Consider the following 25,315-nt stretch of genomic DNA (forward strand, 5'->3'; position numbering starts at 1 on the left):
CGTTTGAACAAATTGTCCATAGTCACCGGAGGCTTCTTGGTAAGGGATACGAAGAAGGGTGTACCCAGACAGATACTCCTTTTAAAGATTTGGAGGACGACGTCCATGCTGTAAGACTCTACTTGGAGTACAGCTTGCCCGAACTGCTTCATAAAATCCCTCAGTGATTCATTTTCTTGCATCCTTATGTTATGTAGGATACTAATGTTCTGGTTATGTTGTGTTGAGTACAGGTATTATCCCACAAAGGCCTCTGATAGATTCCTGAAATTATTCATGGGGTTCGTTGGGAGGTGGTAGAACCATGAAAGAGCCTGGCCTTGGAGGCTGGTTGGAAAGATCTTGCATAGTAGTGCATCATTCCCTATGTCAAGGGTCATGAGTTGTATATAGTGCATGATATGGTCAAATGGATCGCTGGTTCCATCATATGTAGAGAATTTTGGAACCATGAACCCCCTTAGAGGTTTTTAGTTGATGATATGAGGGCTGAAAGGTGTGGAGAGCATGTCATACAATCGCTTGCTGACAGAGCCGAGGGGACCCCTACTGATCAGATCCCCCACTGGTTGTTGTACTAGCGGATGAGGGTACCAGTCAGTTACTGCTAGTGCAATTGATGGACTAGGATATGCTTCTTGGGCCGTCGCTTTGTGCGGCTTCCCCCCATGCCAGGCATTTGAGGCCCTAGCCTTGTACGCATTGCATCTGACAACTGAGACTTCATGTCACATCTCTTTTTTGCTAAGACGCGAGTGGAGTCAGAGCTCTCATCCTACTATGCGTGATAGGCTGGCAGGGATCTTTGTTCAGGTTGCATTTCTTGTTCAACATGGAGGAAATCTGCATTCTGAGGATATGTTGCCTCCTCGTTTTGTCTAGAGTTAGCGCGTTGACTTCTAGGCTGTGGACTACTAGGGACAGCTGATGAGGATATCGGAATACGCAACACTTCGTTCTCTTCCCTAAGTCTCCTTGTCTTGTGGAGTAGGGCTTGCATCTGTCTCTCGCTCTAACACTGATATCTTTCCATATTCTCCCGCCAGTTGAAGTAGTCTTCGCTACCCATGGCCGACGATCGACTCCTGGAAGGTGCTGACATTTGTATTTCAATTTCCCAACGACAACGCCAATGTTAATACCTGGTCAACTGAGGATAGATTTCTCCCTTAGACGTGTCGAAGAAATCTCTGGCTCTCGTACCAAAATCTGAGCTTTATGTTTCCCTGCACAAAGGTGTCCGGATGGGTTGTCCGGACACACCCGGCCTCCAAAGCCCAAGTCAGACATTAGGAAGAATGGAAACCTTTAGAGAGAGGGAGAGAGAGAAATAGAGAGTGGGTCTGAGAACTCATTGTCCCCCTTTGTTCTATTACAATAGGGTTTATATAGTGGTCAAAGATGAGTGGGGCTTCGTAATGTTGAGTTGGCTGTTGTAGTGATGATTGTGTAGCAGTGGCAAGGCAATCATCATACCTATAGAACAGCTAGGGGCTGTGTCAGACGGCGCATCATAGCTTGTCTTCCTTTCAACCTTGCTGATGACTTAAGTTTTGACATGCTTGTCTACTGAAGTGGACGAGGGGGTAAAAAAGATCCCCCATTAGTCTAATCAGGTGTCAACTAACGGGAGCCTCACATATTAAAGAGGATTTGAGGCTGTCAAGGGGATGTGGGCCACTTTAGCAACGCAAATGGTCCAGGTAGAATGTCTCTGAATGCCTTGGAGGTTGTTCGGGTAGTGATGAAGATCTGACACGTGGCCCGACTAGGGTGATGCCACGTGGATAGACGCGTGGAAGTGTTTGTGGGTGTACACGTGGGATAAGGTCCCCATAGTTGGCAGATGTAGTTCATGAGTACTTAGAAGGGGTAGTAGCAAAAAAGCATTTCCTAGGGTTAATAGATTAGGTGGAGGCACACCGCTCGGAGCTAGCTTTAACGAAGATATACAGCAGTGGCAGTCGTGATGGACCGACATTTGTGGTGTCATCAAGGTAGATATTCCTAGCGTCAAGGGTGAATTTCGGGTGGGGTATGCCAGCTCTGGGGTCATACCATTTTCCATGATTGGGAAAGCTGGGTACGTGATGCCAATGCCGAGTCTTGTCAGAGATGGAGACTAGGTGGTGTACATGCGCCTCTCCGTGGGGCAGATAGAGTGGATTGAGACTCAGGCTGCTCACATCTTTAGACCCTTAAATTTTGAATATCTCAACTTGAGTAACTCAGATTAACTTACATTCATCACTTCTTATTTGTTCACTATCTCCCACAATGTTTGTTATTGTATCAATCTCTATTTCCATCTCTATTTTCTTATTGTCATAGGCTTAATGTTAAATATTCATTTAAGAAGAAGCCTGCCTGATTTAGAAGCCTCGATTTTTTTGCCTTGTCTATTCCAAATTTCCTCATTTGTACAAAATTCTCTATGAACTTAAATCATACATTAATTGTGGGATTAGTTTTGAAAAATAGGAAGTAGTTGAAATTTATGGAGTTGGGTTCGACTAATGAAAAGGGCGTAACCCAAGTGGAATTTTTAAAGACAATGACACTTTTGAAACTTCTAAGATAACACCAATATTATTCATATTTTTAATTATTTCAAAAAATACTTCACAAAAAAACATTTTAAAAATATCTTAATTTTTTGTAAAAAATTGTTATTAATAAAAAATTTAATAAATCTTTAAAGAATATAACTATTTCCAAGTAACAAGTCTTTTTAATGTGCTTAAAAAATGAGACAGATATGGACCTAATAAAGTACGATTTTTTTTTTAAACAAAGTGAAAATTAAAAATAAAACAATGAGAATGGGAAAAATTGTCTTTTTTCAGATTGCAAAATGAGTGTAGGTTTTTGCAGTTGCTGCATTCTAGTTTATGTGTGATAGAAGGTTGGAAAACTTGTGTTTTGAGCCGCCCATTTGGAGATAATAAGGTTTTCTGAACCCAAAAATTGGGAATGATTCCCTTATTAATATGGAAAAATATATGATCTTTATGCACGTTGTGGTAACTGGTCTTTTTCTACCCAATCTCCATATCAGCATCTACGTTGCATTATTGCAGTCTGAAATTTCCCAAACAACATTTCTTTCTTTCTTTGACTTCTTCATCACCCAAATAGAATGTCATTTGAAATTTCCCTATTTCTGAAACAAGATTATTGTCTTTTTCTCATTTTACCTTAACCCCAACCTGAGACAACCAATTCAATGAAAGAAACTCGAGCATTCCCCTCAAATCATCTCTCTCCCGCTCATTGTCACACCTACCATGGGTAACACCTCTTCTTCACTATCGTTGCCGCATTTTTTGTTGCCACCTCTAGATCCAATGCTTCAACTTTTTGCTGTTACCTCTCTCAACGTTTAGAGCCTAAACCTCTTTGGTGAAATCTTTGTTGGTGAAATTTAAACTAATAATATTTTCATTTTGAGGTAAAATTTAGAGATTCTTTTTTTCTTTTTACTTCATTACTTTCTGATACCTCTCATTTTCGTCATTATTGATGGGGTTGTTGAAGATGGAAGACACATTTTTAATGTTCAGGAAGGTCAACTCAGAAATAGAGACCCAATTTGTCCTCGTATCTATACTTTTGGCATGGGCATCAGGTCAGTGAAAAACTCTTATGTTCTTGATCTCACAATTTTGTAGTGCTTCTATTCCTTATGAATTTTCCATTCATTTTTTTTTCTTTTTTATGTGAATGACCTTACAGGGTCATATTGTAGTCATAACTTCTTATAAATGCTAGCACATATTTGAAGAGGTTACAATGATGTTGGTCAGTTATATTGGTTTGTAACTTTTATTTATTTCTTTCTCACGAATAATAGCACTAATGTTGAACTAATTCAGTAATTGTTGTTCATGTTGATAGTACTAATGCTAACGTTGAAAGAGGGTGAGAAAACAAAGGCTATGCTTAATTAAGAAAAACACCCAAAAGGGGGGGGGGAGGGGGTGAATTGGGTTTTTTAAAATCTTTTCAATCACAACAAATACAAACACAATATAAGCAATGTGAAGAGATAGAGTTTAGAGAATTCAAACTCGGGTTTATAGTGGTTCAATACTTCCTTGCCTACGTCCACTCTCCTCAACCTCCTACCCAAGTGAGGGTTCCACTAACTTGAAGCTTCAACCAAGCTTCCAATCTTCTTACACTTGGATTCCGGCTCCAATGGGCTCTTACACAACCTCTTCAAGATTCAACCCTCTTGAAGGCTTTAACACTCAAATTTTTACAAAATATAATCCCTCAACCTAGCTTAAGGATAGCTCAAATACAAGACAAAGCTAGGATGACACACAAGAGTGCACTAAAGGATATGCAAGTTGTGATTTAATGCACTATGAAATAAATGAGAGCTTTTTGATCAAGAACAGGTAGGTAGGCTATTGAATGCAAGTGTTCTCTTCACAATAAATGAAGTGGAGCTCTCAATTTATAGTTTCTAAGCTTGGGAGTCAAAAACAGCAAAAGGTAACCTCGTCCGATCGAGTTAGAGGTCGACCGGACGAGCACAACCGGTAGATCGGTTCCTCAACCGGTTGAGCCTTTTTGGCCCCGAAAACCTTTTTTTTTTTTTTATTCCTTTCTTTTCTAACACTTAGGCAAGGTCTTTAGGTAAATTATTATGGCAATTATAAAATATTTTTCCTAAGGTACATTAGTTAGAAACTCGGGTTTTAATGAAATCGAAGTTTTAAAGAATAAATCGAGTTTTCTAAGATGCATGAAACGTATGAAAATCCTAAGTGCATTTATGCATTCATCTTACATTAGTTTCCTATGATCACAAGTCTTCCAAGCATCTTGATCTTGTATCCATTTGGTCTTTTGATGAATTTTTGAGTTTATACCTGGGATGCTTAAACATTTAAACCAATTAGTCACTTAACCATGGTTTGTTATTATCAAAACCCGATTAGGAGAACCCTCGGGCTAACAATCTCTCCATTTTTTATGATGACAAACCTTAGTTATCTAGGAGAGAAAAAAAATCTCCCCCTCAAACCAATCATGGATTAATCAAATGATTTTTAATAGGAAGCAATGGAAAACACGAAAAATGAACAATGGATCATAAAAATATCATATCATATATATATGGAAACGAAACATCACATGTACAAACAAGATAGATATGACTATGATGACAATGACATGCATGAGGGTCTCCTAGATCCTATAAATTTCTCCCCTTTTGGCAACATAAAAAAGAAATGGAGGGGGATGTCAAGATAGTCTCAAGGCGGAAGAGGTGGAGGAGGAAACACAGAGCGAAGGTAGGCCATCATTTTCTCATGCTAACTCACCTGACGACTCTCAATACGATCAATGATCTGCTGGAGATGCTCGAATGTAGCCTGCTGCTGATCCACACGCTCCTCTTTGCGCTCAAATCATTGCTACAAGTGATCAAACCGAGAAGTGACTCCAGTCTGATACTGATCCATGTGCTCCTCCATAGAGTAGAAGCGAGAGTCATGGACTAAGGCAAGCTCCTCCATACGAGTCTAAAGTGAGTTGATCTGAGCGGAGACATCCATTTAAGGCGCATGATCAGAAGCGTGAGGTGCCTGAGATGGTAGCTCAGTAAATGATGGCTGATATGATGGTTCTGCTGTGAAAGATGGCTCAGTCATCATAGGCTCTGAGAAGGTAGCCTCAACATGAATGCCCTCTGACTGAGGTGGAGGCAAAATGTTCAGCTCGGGTCCTCTCTGCTCAAAGTCTCTCTGAGGGTCTAACCCATCCTCCATCTCTCTGATCTCCGCCTCCTCCTCTGCCTCGGGATGCATCTGTCCCTGTCCCTGGCCTTGTCGCTCAGCTCTCCTAACCCAGGAGCCATCGGGTGCCTTCTTGAACTTCATGTGCCCCAAAGACTGCTCATCATACGTGTCATAGCTGGAGAGGGTCGTGTCATACCTCGCCTTTCGGTGAGCCTCCATCTGCTCGAGATGAGATGGCTCAGCAGGGCGCTTGCCCTGAGCCTTGTAGGTGCCCGTCTCTCGCCTAGGAGCCATCCAACGAACTGAAGGGAGAAGGAGAGGGCCAAACAAGAATGAAACCAAATAGGAAGGAGCAACTACCAACTCGAAACCCTAGGCACATGGAGATGAAGCTGAACAGGCCCTGAGGCGCGCGGTGCAGAGAGAAGACGCTTTCAAAAGTTGAAACCCTAGGTTTCAAATCAAAACCCTAGCTCAAATGCATCCCAAAATCCACTCAAAGCCTTCAATCAATCCAAAATGGCCTCTAGAAGCAGGTATGTGAAGGGGTGTCAAGCTATGGAGGAGAATAAGTGAGAAATGAAGCGTGGGGGGGGGGGGGGGGGGTTTAAATTCCCAGCCCCGACGAACAGGTTGACCGGTTCCTCAACCAGTCCACCGCCTAGTCAACGATCATGGTCAACAATCAATTTTTCCAAATTTTGTTGCATTTTCTTGTCTCGTGATCCTCTCCACTACCCTTTTCAGTTGAAATCCCCAATTTTTGATGTCCAATGCCACGAGAATTTTGATTTTTGGTCAAAATTTGACCTCTTTCCTAGGATTATTTCTATATGATTCATATGATATGAATTTCACGCAATCATAGGGTATATTCAAGTGGAATATCAACAAGAATTCATCAAACAATCATTTGATCATAAAGAAATCACCCCTCATTGTCTTCGAATATCAACAAATTGCTCTTTACTTAGGGTTTTTGTAAAAATATCGGCAAGTTGATATTTTGTGCTTACAAATTCAAGTGTAATGTCACCCTTTTGTGCATGGTCTCTAAGAAAATGATGTCTTATCTTTATATGCTTAGTCCTAGAGTGTTGTACCAGATTTTTTGAAATGTTTATGGCACTAGTGTTATCACATTTTATAGGAACATGATCAAAAATCAAATTGAAATCACTAAGTGTTTGTTTCATCCAAAGGATTTGTGCACAACATAAACCGGCTGCTATGTATTCGGCTTCCGCCGTAGACAAAGCAACCGAATTTTGCTTCTTACTATGCCATGAAACAAGTGAGTGTCCTAGGAAATGACAAGTGCCACTAGTGCTTTTCCTCTCAACTTTACAACCGGCAAAGTCGGCATCCGAGTATCCAATCAATTCAAAGTTATCACCCTTAGGATACCATAGGCCTATGTCCATAGTCCCTTTTAAATATCTAAGAATTCATTTTACATCACTTAAATGAGATTCCTTAGGACAAGATTGAAATCTAGCACACAAGCATACACTATACATGATGTTGGGTCTACTAACGGTCAAATATAGCAAAGAACCTATCATGCCTCTATACATAGTTGAGTTGACGGGTTTACCTTTTTCATCCATGTCAAGCTTGATGGATGAACTCATTGGAGTCTTCATTGTTTTGGCTTCCTCTATATTGAACCTTTTGAGGAGATCTCTTATATACTTTGCTTGATTGATGAAGGTTCCTTCCTTTAGTTGCTTGATTTGAAGTCCAAGGAAGAAGTTGAGTTCTCCCATCATGCTCATTTCGAACTCAATATGCATGCATTTAGAGAATTCTTCACAAAGAGGGACATTAGTAGCTCCAAAAAATGATATCATCAACGTATATTGTACTAAGAGCATGTCATTTTCTTTGGTTTTTATGAAAAGAGTTGTGTCAATTTTTCCCATTTTAAAACCCTTTTTCAAAAGAAATTTACTCAATCTTTCATACCATGCTCTAGGTACTTGTTTCAAACCTTAAAGTGCCTTTTTAAGTCTAAAAACACGATTAGGAAAGTTAAAACTTTGAAAACTAGGTGGTTGTTCAACATATACCTCTTCATTTATAAAGCCATTTAAGAAGGCACTTTTCACATCGATTTGATATAAAACAAAGTCTTTAAAACATGCAAAGGCAAGTAGCATCCTAATGGCTTCCAATCTAGCTACGGGAGCAAAGGTTTCTTCATAATCTATCCCTTCTTCTTGATTAAAACCTTGGGCTACCAATCTTGCTTTATTCCTTATAATTATGTCATTTTCATCCATTTTATTTCTAAAGACCCATCTAGTTCCAATAACACTTTGATTTTGAGGTATAGGCACTAATTCCCATACTTCACTTCTTTCAAATTGGTTTAACTCTTCTTGCATGGCAATCATCCAATTTTCATCAACTAGAGCATCTTTTATATTTTTAGGTTCAATTTGAGAGATAAAAGCAAGATTATTGCAAATATTTCTAAGAGATGATCTAGTTCTTACCCCACTAGATGGATTACCTATAATTTGATCTTGTGGGTGGTTGATGACAAACTTCCAATCTTTAGGGAGGTCGTGGCTTGATTCACCTTGCACTTGTTGAGGAGGAGGTAGTGCCAAAGGTGATTCTTCTTTCTTGGGATCCTCTATAACTTCTTCTTATTGCCTTCTATCTTCAATTTGTAATTTTCCCATGGAGGTCTCCAAGCCTAAATCATCATCAAAGCTCTCTCTTTGTTGGAGAGAATTGTTAGATTCATAAAAAATAACATGGATGGACTCCTCAACAACCATGGTTCTTTTGTTAAAAACTCTAAAGGCTTTACTTGAAGTTGAGTAACCAAGAAAAATTCCAACATCCGATTTTGCATCAAATTTTCCAAGATTGTCTTTGGTGTCTAATATAAAGCATTTGCACCCAAAGACTTTGAAATAGCTAATGTTGGGTTTCTTGTTTTTCCAAAGCTCATAGGGAGTTTTCTTAATAATAGGCCTTAATAAAATTCTATTTAAAACATAACAAGAAGTGTTAACCGCTTCGGCCCAAAAGTATTTTGGTAAATTGTTTTCATTTAGCATGGTTCTAGCCATTTCTTGAAGAGTTCTATTTTTCCTTTCAACTACCCCATTTTGTTGAGGAGTTCTAGGAGCCGAAAAGTTGTGGTTAATACCATGCTCATTGCAATAGTCTTCAAAATCAATATTTTCAAATTCTTTCCCATGATCACTTCTTATGCAAGTAATTGTAAAACCTTTTTCATTTTGAACCTTGCTGGAAAACTTTGAAAACTCATAAAAGATTTCATTCTTTTGACTTAAAAAATAAGACCCAAGTGTATCTAGAGAAGTCATCCACAATAACAAAAGCATAAGATTTTCCTCCAAGGCTTGGTGTCCTAGAGGGACCAAATAAATCCATATGCAACAATTCAAAAGGTCTAGTTGTTGAAATGAAATTTTTGTTTTTAAAAGAGTTTTTGATTTGATTTCCCATTTAACAAGCTTCACAAACTTTGTCTTTTTGAAAATTTATTTTGAGAAGACCTCTAACAAGTTCATCTTTGTTGAGTTGGGAAATGAGGTCCATGTTAGCATGTCCCAACCTCCTATGCCACAACCAACTTTGATCATGCATGCTTGAAAAACATCTATCATGGCCATCATATTTTGAAATATTTATTGCATAAACATTATCACATCTATCGCCCATGACGATGGTTTTATCATTTTGAATATCTTTGATGATGCAATGAGATGCTTCAAAAATCACTTTAAAACCTTTGTCACAAAGTTGACTTACTCTCAAAAGATTATGTTTTAAACCATCCACTAATAAAACACTTTCAATAAGAAATGATGTGCCATTACCAATGTTGCCTTGACCAATAATCCTTCCTTTTGAATTGTCTCCAAAGGTAACGTATCCTCCCTTTCTCTTTGTAAGGAAAGAAAACTTGGATTCATCCCCGGTCATGTGTCTTGAGCATCCACTATCCAAGAACCACTTATCCTTCTTTGATCCTTACAAAATAAAATTTAAGTTGATTTAGGTACCCATATCTTTTTGGGTCCTTGAGGGTTAGTGACCTTGGATTTCTCAACCCAAACCTTTTTAGCTTTAGCATTTGAAGTCTTTTAAGAACCATTTCTTAAGGGACATGTACTACTAATGTGCCCTCGTCTTCCACAAAAGTTGCAAGTGGTGGAAGGACTTGCACTTGTGGATTCTTTTACAAAGTAGTTTTTAAAATGCTTTTGATTTTTTAATGATTTGAATCCTAGTCCTTGTTTGTCAAAGACACATTTTTGGCTAGCTAAGATCAGCTCAAAAGATTTTTGTCCACAAGAGAAAATTGAAAGAGAGGAGGTTAACCATTCATTTTTCTTTTTCAAAATCTCATTTTCACTCCTCAAAATCTCATTTTCTTTTTCAAGATGAGTTTTAGATATTTCAACATTGAAAATTTTTCTTTCACTTCTTCAAGTTCCTTTTCAAGTTCTTGAATTTTCTTTTTAAGAAAATTATTTTTCAAACTAAGTTTTTCAAAATCCTCATATAATTCTTCAAAAACATTATGCATATCTGCACTATGAAAGAAATGAGAGCTTTTTGATCAAGAACATGTATGTAAGCTATTGAATGCAAGTGTTCTTTTCTCAATAAATGAAGTGGAGCTCTCAATTTATAGGTTTCTAAGCTCGGGAGTCAAAAACAACAAAAGGTAACCTTGTTCGGTTGAGCTAGGGGTCGACCGGTTCACCAGTTGTTGGAGCATTTAATGCATGACAGGTTACCGTTGCCTCAACCAGACCTCGACCGGACCTCGACTAGTAAGAGAAACACCTCGACCGAGAAGAGAAGGCTACTGGGAGAGAGAGAGAGAGAGAAGGTTTTTAACTTCCCTCGACCCGTCCTCAACCGGACGAGCACAACCGTCGATCGGTTCCTCAACCAGTTGAGCCGGTTGGGCATAGCCTCCACCGGTTGAGCCTTTTTGACCTCGAAAACCTATTTTTCTTATTCCTTTCTTTTCTAACACTTAGGCAAGGTCTTTAGGTAAATTATTAAGCCAATTATAAAACATTTTGCCTAAAGTACATTAGTTAGAAACTAGGGTTTTAATGAAATCGAAGTTTTAAAGAATAAACTGAGTTTCTAAGATGCATGAAATGTATGAAAATCCTAAGTGCACTCATGTATTCATCTTACATTAGTTTTCTATGATCAAAAGTCTTCCAAGCGTCTTGATCTTGTATCCATTTGGTCATTTGATGAATTTTTGAGTTTATACTTGAGATTCTTAAACATTTAAACCAATTAGTCACTTAACCATGGTTTGTTATCATCAAAACCCGATTAGGAGAACCCTTGGGCTAATAGAGGGCAATAAGAAAAAGTAAAAAATTATTAGTTTGGAGCCTAGTTGCATGAATCCTTTTGCCAATGTTTATATAAATAGAGTTAGTTCTTTATCTTAATACAATGTTTATAACAACATATTGCTATAGTTTCTAACTCAAGGTCTTCTTTTGGTTTTATGTTGAAAATATGCTCTGCACTGCTTCTTAATTCCATCTCGATATGCTCTTCCTCCCTTCAACCATCCAAATCCTACTCATGTAAAGAGTGAAGGCAGAAATGAGAGACTAAGGTTTTGGTACAAATTGATGTTATATATGAATTATTTCATTTCATTGTTTCTGTGTCTTATAATTGTTTTTCTACCTTTGCAGGTATTTAATCAGTGACTTTAGTAATCACCTCCTATCATACCTCATGGCCTCTGTATTTGGCATGCACTAGAAAGAAAATGTTAAGGATTGTTTCTAGTGAAGTGAACAATTCAACATTCCCAATCTAAGAACCTTATCTCACTTGCCATATGCATTGCTAGTATGCATTAGAATGTAAAAGCTTTTTTATTTTTTCCTATCATTTTTGTGTGCTAAGTGTTCTATTATGCCTTTAGTCCAAATGATTCAACTGAATAAAGACATCATATTCAGTTAGAAGTCGAGCAATTTTAGATGTTTTTGCCATGCCATTTGATATGATTGCCAAACTGATCAACAAAGACAAGTTACAAATCCTTATAAACCTCAATGGTTATACCAAGGTATATAGTTTTAGTATAATTTAATTGTTTTTGTTAATAATGTAAATAATTATGTATCATCTTAGTTTTTAGCTTAGTATGCTACTCTATTTTTTTTTTTTTTTGGGCATATCGTTATGGTATCAGTTACAACACATGTTTAAAGCTGAATGCCCTTAGGGAGTTTAGTTTGTGAAATCTATTTATAATGTTTACCATTTAATCCCTCTAGCTTTGCTATGAGTTTGGTGAGACTAGTGGGGAGGCCCTAGTATATAGGGCCCATTAGCTCAGAAACTGTTGTCATTCTTAAAACACTAAAAGGTTCCTTTGGAAAAGAACCTAAAACTCAAGTCCTGTGCCTTGGCTATTTTTGTTATGGTTGGTTACTCCCCCCCCCCCTCCCCCAAATGGGTTATTAAAGATGACCATTTTGCACACACTGTAAATACTATAATATAGAATTCACTAACCTTTTTGAATGCTCTCATGGCCTAAAATTTTGCATTTTTTGTTTATGAGGTGAATTCTTAACTCATTTGTAAGTATTATGTATTATTATTACTATTTCACTCTTTTACTTTTGTTTAGAGGTTTAGAGTTTGACTGTATATCTATTTATTTGATTATGTGGTTTTAGGTCTCAAAATAGGAATTGATTTTTGCTTTAAAAATAGAAACACAAAATAGATATATTTCAATGGAGTAATCTTGCAAACTGTGGCTTAACTTTTTTTTTTTCCTATGAAAATTGAACTTATTTTTAGGAAAAAAAAAGTCAAATATTATTTTTTACATTTTCAAAGATGCCAACCTTCAAATATTGATAATTCTTAAAAAAATGAGATTTTTTTAGATTGTTTTATTTTTTTTCTTTTTCGTTTTCAAAATGCTTATCTTTCTTCATGGACAAACTCCTCTACAATATAATAGGTTTCACAGAGGAGCAAGAAGCTCTTGTGGTGAAGTCTTGGAATTCAATGAAGAAGAATGCTGGAGAGTTGGGTCTTAAATTCTTCTTGAAGTAAATAAAAATTTCTTTATTCTTCTCTACATGTTGATAATTACCTTATTTCTTGATGATATATAAAAAATTGAATAAAGCTTTGGTTTCTGATTGGGAAGTGTTGGGTTCAATTTTAATAGAATATTTGAGATTGCTCCATCAGCTCAGAAATGGTTCTCATTCCTGATGAACTCAAAGGTTCCTTTGGAGAAGAACCTAAAGCCCAAGTCCCATGCCATGGTTGTTTTTGTTATGGTAAGTTACTCTTTCCCCCCACCCTCAAATGGGTTATTAAAGATGACCATTGATTACTACCAAAAAGTGCTATTTTGTAGACCTAATTATAATGGTTTTAAGCACCTTTGGGTAGTAATCATATTCATTTAACCCAATTAATTCATTAAGGTCCTTAGTAATTGGTTTTAACCATTTTGTGGCAAGTTTTCATGTTTATATCAGCTTATGAATCAATTCAAGCATGCCAAATGATGGAGGAGCTACTTGGACAAGTTAAAGCAACCTTCAAGCTACACCAAAGCAATCCGAGAATGAGGGAGAGCTGTATATAGTTCATGGCAAAGCTTTTGGAAGCTCAAATTCATGAAGAACCAAGCTTTGGAGCTCCATAGCCCTTTGCCAAAGTTGTTCAAAGTAAGCAAGGAAAGAACAAAAGAGAAGCAAAGGGAAGCAAAGAGGAAAACAGAGGACAGCAGCTGCAGTCTTCTTTTGCACTTTTGGAGCACTTCCCGAAGTCCATTTTCTACATGCTATATACCATTTCAAAGATCAGGAAGTCAAGAATCCAATGTTTCAAACCGTGTACGATTTGGAGCTGAAACGAGGAAGATATGGCCTTCGGAAGGCAACTGCTCCAGGCTTGGGCGAAACTCGCACACCCCCTCAGCTGTGCGAATGGTGTGCGAAAGGTGTGCGAAACTCGCACACCCCCTTTCGTGGTGCGAATTTTCCCCTGTTTCTGCCGACTCCACACGAGATCTTTTCTTTTGGATATTTTTGTATAAATTTCCATTCTTCTCCTTGTAATCCACCAATCATAAGATTTCTTAGCTAGGAAGGTTGGAAAAACTTCTCTATATATACTCCCTTGCATCTGATTACTACCAAAAAGTGATATTTTGTAGACCTAATTATAATGGTTTTAAGCACCTTTGAGTAGTAATCATATTCATTTAACCCAATTAATTCATTAAGGTCCTTAGTAATTAGTTTTAACCATTTTGTGGCAAGTTTTCATGTTTATATCAGCTTATGAATCAATTCAAGCATGCCAAATGATGGAGGAGCTACTTGGACAAGTTAAAGCAACCTTCAAGCTACACCAAAGCAATCCTAGAATGAGGGAGAGCTGTATATAGTTCATGGAAAAGCTTTTGGAAGCTCAAATTCATGAAGAACCAAGCTTTGGAGCTCCATAGCCCTTTGCCAAAGTTGTTCAAAGTAAGCAAGGAAAGAACAAAAGAGAAGCAAAGGGAAGCAAAGAGGAAAACAGAGGACAGCAGCTGCAGTCTTCTTTTGCACTTTTGGAGCACTTCCCGAAGTCCATTTTCTACATGCTATATACCATTTCAAAGATCAGGAAGTCAAGAATCCAATGCTTCAAACCGTGTACGATTTGGAGCTGAAACGAGGAAGATATGGCCTTCGGAAGGCAACTGCTCCAGGCTTGGGCGAAACTCGCACACCCCCTCAGCTGTGCGAATGGTGTGCGAAAGGTGTGCGAAACTCGCACACCCCCTTTCGTGGTGCGAATTTTCCCCTGTTTCTGCCGACTCCACACGAGATCTTTTCTTTTGGATATTTTTGTATAAATTTCCATTCTTCTCCTTGTAATCCACCAATCATAAGATTTCTTAGCTAGGAAGGTTGGAAAAACTTCTCTATATATACTCCCTTGCATCTGATTACTACCAAAAGTGATATTTTGTAGACCTAATTATAATGGTTTTAAGCACCTTTGAGTAGTAATCATATTCATTTAACCCAATTAATTCATTAAGGTCCTTAGTAATTAGTTTTAACCATTTTGTGGCAAGTTTTCATGTTTATATCAGCTTATGAATCAATTCAAGCATGCCAAATGATGGAGGAGCTACTTGGACAAGTTAAAGCAACCTTCAAGCTACACCAAAGCAATCCGAGAATGAGGGAGAGCTGTATATAGTTCATGGCAAAGCTTTTGGAAGCTCAAATTCATGAAGAACCAAGCTTTGGAGCTCCATAGCCCTTTGCCAAAGTTGTTCAAAGTAAGCAAGGAAAGAACAAAAGAGAAGCAAAGGGAAGCAAAGAGGAAAACAGAGGACAGCAGCTGCAGTCTTCTTTTGCACTTTTGGAGCACTTCCCGAAGTCCATTTTCTACATGCTATATACCATTTCAAAGATCAGGAAGTCAAGAATCCAATGCTTCAAACCGTGTACGATTTGGAGCTGAAACGAGGAAGATATGGCCTTCGGAAGGCAACTGCTCCAGGCTTGGGCGAAACTCGCACACCCCCTCAGCTGTGCGAATGGTGTGCGAAAGGTGTGCGAAACTCGCACACCCCCTTTCGTGGTGCGAATTTTCCCCTGTTTCTGCCGACTCCACACGAGATCTTTTCTTTTGGATATTTTTGTATAAATTTCCATTCTTCTCCTTGTAATCCACCAATCATAAGATTTCTTAGCTAGGAAGGTTGGAAAAACTTCTCTATATATACTCCCTTGCATCTGATTACTACCAAAAAGTGATATTTTGTAGACCTAATTATAATGGTTTTAAGCACCTTTGAGTAGTAATCATATTCATTTAACCCAATTAATTCATTAAGGTCCTTAGTAATTGGTTTTAACCATTTTGTGGCAAGTTTACATGTTTTTATCAGCTTATGAATCAATTCAAGCATGCCAAATGATGGAGGAGCTACTTGGACAAGTTAAAGCAAGGATTTTGGAAGTTTACAGGCTTGAATTTCAAGTGGAAACACGAGCACAAACAAGAACAATGGAGAAGAGGAAAACAGAGGACAGCAGCTGCAGTCTTCTTTCGCACTTTTGGGGCACTTGCCGAAGTCCATTTTCTACATACTATATACCATTTCAAAGCTCAGGAAGTCTAGAATCCAACGCTTCAAACCGTGTACAATTTGGAGCTGAAATGAGGAAGATATGGCCTTCGGAAGACAACTGCATCAAACCTTGCGAAAATTTCGCAAGGTGAATTTCTCCTTGCGAAATTTCGCAAGGGGATTTTCCTCATGGTGCGAAATTTTGCCATTTCGCAACATTGCGAAATTTCGCAAGGAGAAATTCACCTTGCGAAAATGCCAAATTTCCTCTGTTTCTCCACGCACGCACCACCGACTTCCCATATATTTTTAGCTTGATATTTTCTCGTGTAAATTCCTTTTGTAACCTTGTATTCAGCTGACATAAGGCTTTATCTTGTAATTTTGCTATATATAGAGGTGCACAACGCCTCCAGGAGGATAGATATGGATTGGGGGAGATCGATCCTCTGTACATTAGCTTAGAAATATAAAGCTTTTTTTTTTTCTCTTTCTCCGGTTCTTCCCCATTTCTATTTTCTTAGTAGCCAAACAGCCTCTGAGGACTTTTCCTCAGAGGATGATTGGCTAAAACTTTTAAGTTTCTCAAAGTATGGATGTTATGTGATGGCTTGGATGTAATCCCATGGAAATTTCTCACACCTGGAAGGTAAGGTAGTCGTTTTTCATTAATGGTTCATTAATGCAAAGTTTGGTTTTTATTTCCTTTGGACAACTTCCAACGGCCAATACTTGATAAGGTTTTGGATTTCTATCCATTAGTTATCTCCTACGAGCTATTGGAAGGTGAGGTTTTCAATTCCAAGTTTTGCATTAATCCATTAGAACCAATTTCAATGGCCATTGAAAGGTGAGTTTATCACCTGGGATGACTTTGAGTTGCCAATATTTGGTAAGCTTTTGGCTTTAGATCATTAGTTATCTCTTACGAGCCATTCAAAGGAAGTCTAAGGTGAATAACCATTAATGAAATTCACTACCATTTTTTTTGCCATTTTAAAGGATTAAAACTTGATTTGCTAAATCCATACCGATTCGAGAAGCAAGCATCACCATAGTTGCAACCCCAACGCGAGGAGCCTATCCTGAGATTTCCAAATTGCATAAGAGCCAGAGCATAGCTATCCTATCTTTGAGAAACTTGTTTTTACACCCTTTCATTTTAGTCTTTAATGTTAGCTTAAATTAGTTTAAATCTTTCTAAAACATTTACATCTTCTTTTAAAGCTAACATCCATAAGAAAATCACCTATTTTCCTATTTTGAATATCACTCGTGTTTGCGAAAACCCTTCCCAGTGAACGATCCTAGAACCACTATGCTATAGTAGCTTGGCTATTTTAGTAATAGTATTTAAGGTATAAATTTTGTTGATACGCCTTTAAAGCTAAGCTACCATGAGTCGCATCAGCATCCGTTGAAACACATATGTAATATAATTATTGAAATATATAGAATCAACGTACAGAGCCTTGCTCTGTTTTTCCTTCTCTTTCTTTCTCATTTTCTTAGTAGCCAAACATCCTTGGTGGATGAAATCCCCAAGGATGAGAGGCTAAAACCTTTTAAGTTTCTCAAAGTATGGATGTTATGTGATGGATTGGATGCAATCCCATGGAAATTTCTCGCACCCGGAAGGTAAGATAGTCGTTTTTCATTAATGGTTCATTAATGCAAAGTTTGGTTTTTATTTCCTTTGGACAACTTCCAACGGCCAATACTTGATAAGCTTTTGGATTTCTATCCATTAGTTATCTCCTACGAGCTATTGGAATGTGAGGTTTTCAATTCCAAGTTTTGCATTAATCCGTTAGAACCAATTTCAATGGCCATTGAAAGGTGAGTTTATCACCTGGAATGACTTTGAGTTGCCAATATTTGGTAAGCTTTTAGCTTTAGACTATTAGTTATCTCTTACGAGCCATTCAAAGGAAGTCTAAGGTGAATAACCATTGATGAAATTCACTATCATCTGTTTTGTCATTTTAAAGGATTAAAACTTGATTTGCTAAATCCATACCGGTTCGGGAAGCAAGCATCACCATAGTTGCAACCCCAACGCGAGGAGCCTATCCTGAGATTTCCAATTTGCATAAGAGCCAGAGCATAGCTATCCTATATTTGAGAAACTTGTTTTTACACCCTTTCATTTTAGTCTTTAATGTTAGCTTAAATTAGTTTAAATCTTTCTAAAACATTTACATCTTCTTTTAAAGCTAACATCCATAAGAAAATCACCTATTTTCCTAATTTGAATATCACTCGTGTTTGCGAAAACCCTTCCCAGTGAACGATCCTAGAACCACTATGCTATAGTAGCTTGGCTACTTTAGTAATAGTATTTAAGGTATAAATTTTGTTGATACGCCTTTAAAGCTAAGCTACCATGAGTCGAATCAACCATATATAAAATTTGAGGATTATGAACATTACAATAATTAGAAAGAAAAAAAAAAACCCTTATTCTAATCATCTGTAGATGTGAATCCTACTCTTTTATAGCTCATAATATAGGTGGACTTTTTAACCAAACCCCACCAATATAGAATATTTCAATTATATTCCTATTGGATCTTACATTAAAATTTTATAATGTTCTTACAAAAAATGAAAAGTACCCTCTAATAATTTTCTAGTCGTCCAACATGCCTTCCCTACAGCCATCCAAAGACCACATTATTGATCCTCCTCAATTACCTTTTTCTAAGTCTCTTCTCATTTGAAAATCACAAAGTAGTCAACATGATTATACAAAATTTACTTAGTTTAAAAGGGGGAGAATCTTCGAAAATATTGTTCAAACAAATCTCCTCATTATTCCCATCCAACCAACTTCAACCGTGAAAAATTCTATAACTTTGTGCAGACTTGTGAATTAGTTGTTCAACTTCAAAAAACCAGCAAAGTGATAGTGAGAGATTCAACCGTGAAGAAATTAGGTGTTGTTCACTACAAATCCGGTGTCCTTGATGAACACTATGAGGTATATATAGGTATCATGAAGTGTATGAAATTTTCAAGATGCTGCAACTCTTTCAATCTAATGATGTACAAATAATTTTTGAACCGAAAAATTAATTATTCTGATCATATAAGTTATAAAGTTTGCATTGTTAGAAACAATAAAAGAAAGCAGTTCCTGAAACATGGTCACCAGAAATTAAGAATGCATGGGGAGAAGCTTATGATCAGTTGGTTGCTGCTATCAAATCATAGATGTAGTCGTCCTCTTAGATGTTTGCGATCGAATCATCTATGCAATAAGATTGAATAAGTGTATTGATACACAGGAGCTTATTTGTTTTGGTTGCGTTTTTTGTTTACTCATTAGGTGTGTGTTGGAATAAATCTTTGAAAAAGTCTCAATATTTGTTCATAGTTTTGAGAAGATAGCTATTTTTTCTATTGTGTTTTGTTTGGTTGAAAGGAAAGAAAATTTAAAGATTTTGTTCCATCTTTTTAGGAACAAATAACCTCATTTTATAAGGAACAAGATTTCATTTCTTGCAAAACAAACAAGATTTCTTGAATTTTTTTTTTCTTTTAGTTCAGATTTGTTCTTTGTCCATCGTCCATAGTAAGGTTCACCAACTATCAAGACAACCTATTTTTTCTTATTCAATCATGTTCTACAACTTTTTGGACATAATATGCTACCTACTGCCATCTTTTACACACACATAGGATGAGAACTAAAAATCATATAATTCTAGAAATTGACAAAAAAGTTTGAAGTAAACTATTGGTGCTATTGCATGGATTCCCTTGCAAACTGATTGAATCTTACTATACTTGCAATTTGGATGGGTTATTCATCTATCAATATGTCTAATCCGAGAGTGGGTTAGGAATTCTTAACATATGCCAAGCGAGGTTATCAAACAAAATAATTATTTTAGAGTTTGTGCTATAGAAATCAATCTGCTAAACATTAATTTTAACCTATGAGTGTTTCTTGCATTTGCACTAATCATTTCCCTTTGATGAACTCGAATTATGATAATAAGAATAAAGCAGTTGAGATATATCCACTATTCTAACTTGTTAGGAAATTTTTGTTTCAGTTGTGTGAACCAATACATAAGCTTATTGGAACAATCCATTGTCCCCCAACAAATGAACTAGATGATAGAAACTAGGACAACACAACCCAAGCAATACATCAAATTTAGCAATTTATAAGTATAGATAATGGAAAAACCTATAACAGAAGCTTGTTTGGATTTTGCAAAAATAATATGATATCATTTTTGCTTTGTCTAGGTGTCAATCATTGAGTTTACCTGAACACTAGGTTCTTCTAAAAGAACACTCCACAAATCTTTTGTCTTTGCATTTTTGCCAGCACATCTCTTCATGTAAGTGCTCATGGACCTCTACTTCCGAAAGCAGCTAAAAGGTAAAAAATGAACCAAAAAAAAAAATGTTATCTATCAATCATCATAAAATAAAATAATCTAATTTAGGAAGTGTGGATCAGGATGAATACAGAGTAAATGACATACTCCTTATGGCTAACAATATTGTGTCATAGAGGAATGCACCATAGATATAAGTAATGTAGGGAAATAAACATTTTTGAACATTTCATTAGTTCCTACTTTAAGAGGAAGACATAAGTTTGCATACCACCACGACCAAACAATCTAGAAGTGTTTTCCCAATAGTATGACCATTTCAATGACTAACATGCACCTGCAGGGTATGAAAATGAAATTTTCATAAATTTTTTTGTTGACTCTAAGAAAAAACATCATCTACTTCAACATGAATGCAAACAAGACTATAAACATTTGAATGACATCATGTGGTAAATAAGACCATAAACATAATGCTAGAAGGTAGTGAAGAATAATATCTTTAAGATAATTAAAAACTAAGCAAATAATAAATTATATGCGAGTAGAAATCAAGCATAGTAGCCAGTTTACAACAAAAAAACAAGGTCCAATAAGGTTGGCAAAGGAACTCCCCAATGTTCACAAATGAAGTAACTAAGGTTCACAAATGAAGTTTTGAAGATTCACTAAGGTAGTACCTAAGATTCACTAAGGTAGTACCTAAGGTTGATTAAGGTAGTACGCAAGGTTTAGTAACCACTATACCTAAGATGAACCAACTAACCACCCTAATAAAACATAATGTCATGCTCAATTCTATGTGCAATTAAAGACGTTGTAAGTTCCATCCCAGTTGAATACAACTTGTCGATCCTATGGTTGACAAAGATAGTACCTAATGTTAATAAAGAAACTTCCCAATGTTCACAAATGAATTATGTAATGTCCACAAATGAAGTTTTGCGGCTTCACACAGGTAGTACCCAAGTCTAACTAAGGTAATACTAAGGTCAGTTAAGGTAGTACCTAAGGTATAGTCACGACTATATCAAAGGTGCACTTAATATCACACTCTAATGTTCACAAATCAAGTAGGTAATGTCCACAAATCAAGTTTCAAGGCTTCACACAAGTAGTACCCAAGTCTAACTAAGGTAGTACCTAAGGTCGGGTAAGGTAGTAGCTAAAGTAGATTAAGATAGGTCCTAAAGGCTACTAAGGTAGTACCTAAGGTACAGTTATGACTATATCAAAGGTGCACATAATGTCATGCTCTAATGTTCACAAATCAAGTAAATAATGTCCACAAATGAAGTTTCAAGGCTTCACACAGGTAGTTTCCAAGTCTAACTAAGGTAGTACCTAAGGTCGGTTAAGGTAGTACCCATGGATTGAAAAATCAGATTTTATCAGCAATATTTCACCAATATAACGGATATTGGGTGGCCTCAAAATGAAATTCAACGCTAATTATCGAACAGGAGGAATATCGGCAAAAAAATCGACAAAATCAGCGAAATATTGACAATATATCGGTTTAGAACCGATAAATTGGTGAAAAAAACTGAGTGTGAAGCGATGCACAGAGCAGTGGAGAAAGCCTGTCAAAATATTGGAGATATATCGACGATATATTGGATATATCGATGATATATCAGATATATCGATGAAAATATCGGATATATCGCCCTTATATCGGAGATTTTTTTGAAAGCTTTTTTTTGTTTTAAATATTTATTCTTTTTTATTTTTTAATTTATTTTTTATTTTAAAGCTATATTATCATTTTATTTTTTAATACTTTTTATATTTATCTCATTTATGCATGGTATGTTCGTACTTACAATCAATACTATCAAAACTCCATGTCTTGGTATGAATATGGTCTTCAACAAGATGGGCTCTCTTCATCTAACAATATGATGGAACCACATCGATCTTCATTTTAGTATTAAGGACTATTGAAATGTCATATGTATTATGTTTATGTGTAAATTGTTTTCATTTAATAAAATCAAATATTTCTTAACTCAATTCTAATTTTCTTAGTGTACAATTCCAAAATTCATATTTTATATTCTTAAAATTCAAGTATCGTAAACTGTTTACCAATATTTTTTTTTCTTTGACCATATTTATGTCAATTACACTTATAACATAACTTTAACATGTATATTCTTGCTTATTTGATCATTCTTTGGATTTTTCTAAGCATTCCCATCAATTTTGGATAATTTTTGTCTCACCAATATTTGTGTAAAAATATCCACCAATATTTCTATGATATTTCTGATATATCCATAAAATCCAAGTACCGATATATTCATGTTTACTGATATTTCAATCCATGGTAGTACCTAAGGTAGATTAAGGTAGTACCTAAGTCACAATTACAACTATATCAAAGGTGCACATAATGTCATGCTCTAATGTTCACAAATCAAGAAAGTAATTTCCACAAATGAAGTTTCGAGGCTTCACACAGGTAGTACCCAAGTCTAACTAAGGTTGGTTAATATAGTACCTAAGGTAGATTCAGGTAGTACCTAAGGGTTACTAAGGTAGTACCTAAGGTACAATCATCACTATATCAAAGGTACACATAATGTTGTGCTCTAATGTTAAAAACTAAAGTAAGTAATGTCCACAGATGAAGTTTCAAGGCTTCACATAGGTAGTACCCATAATTAACTAAGTTAGTACCTAAGGTCAATTAAGGTTGTACCTAAGGTAGATAGCTAGTATCTAAGGGTTACTAAGGTAGTACCTAAGGTGTAGTCACCATTATATCAAAGGTGCACATAATGTCATGCCTTAATGTTCACAAATGAAGTTCGAGGCTTCACACAAGTAGTATCCAAGTTTAATTATGGTAATACCTAAGGTTAGCTAAGGTAGTATCTAAGGTAGATTAAGGTAGTAGGTAAAGGTTACTAAGGTAGTAGATAAAGGTTACTAAGGTAGTACCTAAAGGTTCCTAAACAGGTTCCAAAACTCCAACCTACATTTTTCTTTCTTGTCTACTTTCTTAGCAACCAAATGCAACACTTCATCCTAAGAACGCCTAGTTAAAAGACAGCTTCAATAGGCGCAATTGTGATTCTGATTTTGCTATAGCAGAGTGTAATTGAATGGAAAGTTGAAATCCAAAAATATTGGTTTCCTTAAAAAATATCTCGTATTCCTGTCATTTTGTCACTTTTTTCCCTAACCCCTACCCGAAATTTGAAAATAATTAATTTTTAGTAATTGCAACTAGGCTCCAAACTAATAATTTTTTACTTTTTCCTTGTTGCCTTCTTTAAACATTAGCATTAGTAATATCAACATGAACAACAATTAGTAAATTAGTTCAACATCAGTGTTATTATTTGTGAGGAAGAAATAAATAAAAGTTACAAACCAATATAACAGACCAGCATCATAGTAACCTCTTCCAATTTGTGCTAACATTTGTAAGAAGTTATGACTATAGTATGAACTTGTAAAGTCATTCACATAAAAAAGAAAAAAAATTGAATGGAAAATTCATAAAGAATAAAAGCACTATAAGATTGTGAGATAAAAAACATAAGAGTTTTTCACTGACTTGATACCCATGCCAAAAGTATAGATACGAGGACAAATTAGGCCTCTGTTTCTGAGTTGACTTTCTAGAACATTACAAATGTGTCTTCCATCTTCAACAACCTCATCAATAATGACGAAAATGAGAGGCATTAGAAAGTAATGAAGTAAAAAAAATAAAAATCTCTAAATTTAACCTCTAAATGAAAAAAAAAATTATTAGTTTAAGTTTCATTAGCAAAGATTTCACCAGAGAGGTTCAAGCTTTGAACATTGAGAGAGGTAACATAGAGAGGTGGAAGCGTTGGATCTGAAGGTGGCAATGGAAAATACGACGATGATAGTAAGGAAGAGGTGTTGGCCATGGTAAGTGTGATAGTGAGTGGGAGAGAGACGATTTAAGGGGAACACTTGAGTTTCTTTCACTGAATTGACTGTCTCATGTCGGGGTTAGGGCAAAATGAGAGGAAGACAAGAAATCTTGTTTCGAAAATAGGGAAATTTCAAATGACACTCTGTTCGGGTGATGAGGAAGTCAAAGAAAGAGAGAAATGTTGTTTGGGAAATTTCAAACTACAATAATGCAATGTGGATACTAATATGGAGATTGGGTAAGGGAAAAGTGGGTATAAAAAACCACTCAACACTGAGTGCATAAAAATCATATATTTTTCCATATTAATGGGGGAATCTTGGATTTCTAATTTTTAGGTTCTGAAAACCCTATTATCACCAAATGGGCAACCCAAAACACAAGTTTCCTTAAAAGGTTTGTCTTCAAACCATTCAGCAACTCCAGGAAAGGATAATAAGAATAAAGCAATTCAAATATATCCACTATTTTAACTTGTCAAGAAATTTTTGTTCTTGTTGTGTGATCCAATACAAAGCTTATTTGAACAATCCATTGTCCCTCAACAAACAAACTAGATGACAAAACCTAGGACAACACAACCCAAGCAATACATCAAATTTAGCATTTTATAAGTATATATAATGGAAAAACCTATAACAAAAGCATGTTTGGATTTTATAAAAATAATATATCATTTTTGCTTTGTCCAAGTGTTAATCATTAAGTTCACTTGAACACTAGATTCTTCTAAAAGAACACTCCAAAAATATTCTCTCTTTGCATTTTTGCCATCACATCTCTTCATGTCTATGCTCATGGACCTCTACTTTAGAAAGCAGCTAAAAGGTAAAAAATGAATAAAAAAATGTTATCTATCAATCATCACAAAATAAAATAGTCTAATTCAGGAAGTATGGATTAGGATGACTACAGAGTAAATGACATACTCCTTATGACTAACAATATTGTGTCATAGAGGAATGCACCATAGACGTAAGTGATGCCGGGAAATAAACATTTTTGAACATTTCATTAGTTCCTCTTTAAGAGGAAGACATAAGTTTGCATACCACCACGACCAAACAATCTAGAAGTTTTTTCCCAATAGTATGACCATTGCAATGACTAACATGTA

General features: G+C 36.2%; 1 pseudogene; it reads left to right on the forward strand.

Moving 5' to 3' along the window:
* Window positions 1–9,940: 9,940 nt before the first annotated feature.
* LOC117922748 lies at window positions 9,941–19,134 on the forward strand (annotated as a pseudogene).
* Window positions 19,135–25,315: the final 6,181 nt, after the last annotated feature.

The sequence above is a fragment of the Vitis riparia genome, chromosome 9 (genome assembly GCF_004353265.1).
Source record: "Vitis riparia cultivar Riparia Gloire de Montpellier isolate 1030 chromosome 9, EGFV_Vit.rip_1.0, whole genome shotgun sequence".
NCBI lineage: Eukaryota > Viridiplantae > Streptophyta > Magnoliopsida > Vitales > Vitaceae > Vitis > Vitis riparia.